At 38.9% G+C, this 3208-nt stretch overlaps 1 non-coding gene across 1 annotated transcript; it reads right to left on the reverse strand.

Moving 5' to 3' along the window:
- Nucleotides 1–1385: 1385 nt before the first annotated feature.
- LOC118008321 lies at nucleotides 1386–1494 on the reverse strand. Its single transcript, XR_004678642.1, has one exon. It is a non-coding gene; the product is annotated as a U6 spliceosomal RNA (small nuclear RNA).
- Between the last annotated feature and the right edge of the window lie 1714 nt (nucleotides 1495–3208).

Here is a 3208-nt window from a genome sequence, read left to right on the forward strand (position 1 = left end):
TTGCTCTTTCTTGCTAGGCATGATTTATTTATTTACTTTTCAGTGTTTAATCATATCTTTGGTATTAAATATTAGGCTCAGACTCCTTCCCAAAAGACATAGCTTATAATATCATGGGGACATTAAATTTAATCATTGTTGGCAATTCTTTGATGTTATCCTGGAAAATATGCTTATAGCAGCTGCAGACAGTGGGGCCCCAAGCCTCCATGTACATTGTATCTGTGATAAAACAGCCACTGAGACCCTGAAAAGCAGCCTATTGACCCTCGCTCACAATAACAATATGCCCCGAACTGAGTCTCCATCGTGGTAATTGAATTGCAGGGAATTCACGTGAAGCCTCCAGTGTCTGTTCTTTTGAGACCATTTATATTCTTTTTCCATTTTTCTTTTAATTATTGTAAAAAGTGAAACTAATATTTTTTGGAGAGTGAATCTTTGGAGGCTGCTATTCTATATTCTGTAGACATCTCTATAGTCCCTGATAGCCTCCCCCTAAATAATCCTGTACCATAACTTTTTTTGTGGGCTGGAGACAAAATAAAGAAGTTGAACAGGAGCAGAAGGTCCATCTCATACATAATATATTCCTGTATCGGGACCATGAAAACACTGCTAAAGGGAGTTAATGAACCTAAAAAAATGAGCATTTTGTTTCCTCATTTTAAAAGAAATCTCATTATCAGATTAGTATGGTGTTTCTCATTTTTGGATCATTCAGTCTTCCCTCTGTCTCCTTTTTATTTTATTTTTTATTTTATCTATTTTTTCCCTCTGTCTCCTTTTTAAAGGCTCATTGCGTTTAAGGTATTAAATGTGCTCTTCGTGAGTAAGACAGAGAAGAAAAAACCCCAGCTTTTCTTCAAGTACCCACAAGGCAAGAATTTCAAGCAAAGATGTTTTTAACTAAAGATATCCTAGGTGACTGTGTTGGGAACAAGGGTGTCTTTCCTTGCTGGACTCATTATGGGTTGGTTCTGGAGTGGCTGGAACTCAGGACCTTGGTGCAGCCTGCAGAGACTCCGGGAATTTGCAGAAGGCCAAGGGCAGATGCCATCTTTCTTTGGGGTTGGAGTCTAGCTTCCTTTCTGTCCATCCTGTCATTCCTTCTTCACTCACCTATTCTCTCCCTAGCACTGTTTTGCTGACCCTGCCCCTGGGAGGTGTGTTCGGTGTATTTTTAGTATCTGTTTTTCTTATAGCAGCCAATTGTCTCATATGGGTCCATGGATCATTCACAGTGAGCTGTTCTCTGCTTGTCCTCTCCAAGAGACCACCTCCTCGCACCGTGTGAAGAACTCCTCTTGGTTTTAATACACAGGCAGGCCAGGTTTATTTTAGATGGGTACCTCTCTTGGTATCTGAGAACAGAGGTGTAACTGAGAAGCTCTTCCTTTTTGATTTAACAAGCATTATGATCTTTCTGCAGGGTCCATGCTAATCTTCTCTGTATCCTTCTAATTTTAGTATATGTGTTGCCGAAGTGAGCACTATAAGCATTATGATCTGCTTAAACTGATTTTCATATTTACTTCTATCAATGGGACATGGGACACTCATTATGCAAGCACTCAAGTTAGCCCCTCACTTTTGAGAAATTGCTTCCCTTTTTGGTTAAGCTTTTATGGAACATGGGAATTTATGGAGCTTTAAATAAAATCTACAGTTCACACTAGTGCAAAAATGTTGCCAGAAAAACATCATCGGAAATTTAGCTTTTTCCTCTTTGGAGCTATCTTCATTTGCTCAGAATAAACAACAAAACCAACAACATTAGTGCTGACAAACACTTTGGTTATAGTGTTTTGCCCCCTCTGTTCTCTATGCAATGTCCGTGTGTGCACGTGTGCTGTACACCTGGGTGATCTGATTTGCAGCCACTAGCCACTGTAGCTCTTGGGGTCTTGCAGTATGGCTAGTCTAAACCGAGATGTGCTGTCAGTGTAAAATATTCGCTGGAGTTCAGACTGAATATAAAAAAGTTGTAAACTATCTCAATTATTTTTACAATTGATTACATGTTGAAATAATATTTGAGATCTATTGAGTTAAATAAAACATACTAAAATTAATTTTACCTATTTCCGTTTATCTTTTAAATTTTACCTGTTTTTTGTTGTTGTTGTTTCGCTTTTTCACCTTGTTAATACACATACGTGGCTCACATCATATTTCTCTTGAACAGCGCTGGAATGGGCAGGATACCCACTGCTTAACAGCCAAGATTTAAAAATTTTAAGGGGTGTGTATCCAACAGTCCCTCTCTAGGCACCTAATGCTTGATTATAATTACCATTTGGGTCTGATGAGTCTTTTGGACTCAATATGTCTTTTTACAATACTAGAAAATGTTCAACGTTCTTACATTTTTTTTTAAGAGACAGAAGTATTAACTATAAAGGATTGAATCCACACTGCAAAAGGAGACAATGTACAGTTTACTGCACCTTGAGGATGTATATGGTATGTATAAGCATATAATTTCTATAAATGAGGTATGGCTTAGTTTTGGTATTAACTTCCCGTCCCTCCTCACTAAACAGCACACAATTAATTTAGCCAGGTATTATTAAATCATGCTTTCTCTGCTCTGGTTTTCCCACTCTCTGTCTCCCATGTACCCCATGCTGTTTTGTTTTGTATGGGATAATACCATCTGCTGTGGAATTCTTGTTTCGTTATATCAGGACTTTCCATACCAAATTGCAGAGATAGCTTTCAGTCTCTCTATCTGCAGTTGCTCAATAGGAGGACTTAAAATAGAACATCTTCAACAAATTTCTGCAACTATCTATTTCCAGCAGCATGGGCTCTAAGGAGATTAACTCTGCCTATGCCGCTCTCTGCAAAAGGTCTGCTGGGTTCTTAGTTCTGGCTGCTCTGGAACCTATGATTGGACGACAGCTGGCTGCTACATCTATTTTGCAACTTTCTTGTCTGCCCTGAGCTGCTGTCATACAAGAAGTCTCATTCTGGGTTTTGGTAAGAGAACATTTTCCACATTGATTCCAAAATGATAATGGTTCAGACTTGAGTTCTGCATGGCCTCCTGTTTCCCTATTAAATACCCATCCCTTTCCCCATCAAGGTCCCAAACAGTTGATCAAAATATTTATCCAATAGAAACAGTTCTTGTCACAGAGGGGAATCTCTCCACATCCCTGTGCTTGCATGAGAGGCATCAAAACCCTTTCTGGTATTCAAG

The sequence above is a fragment of the Mirounga leonina genome, unplaced genomic scaffold, assembly GCF_011800145.1.
Source record: "Mirounga leonina isolate KUSES-001 unplaced genomic scaffold, KU_Mleo_1.0 Mir_125, whole genome shotgun sequence".
NCBI classification, from domain to species: domain Eukaryota; kingdom Metazoa; phylum Chordata; class Mammalia; order Carnivora; family Phocidae; genus Mirounga; species Mirounga leonina.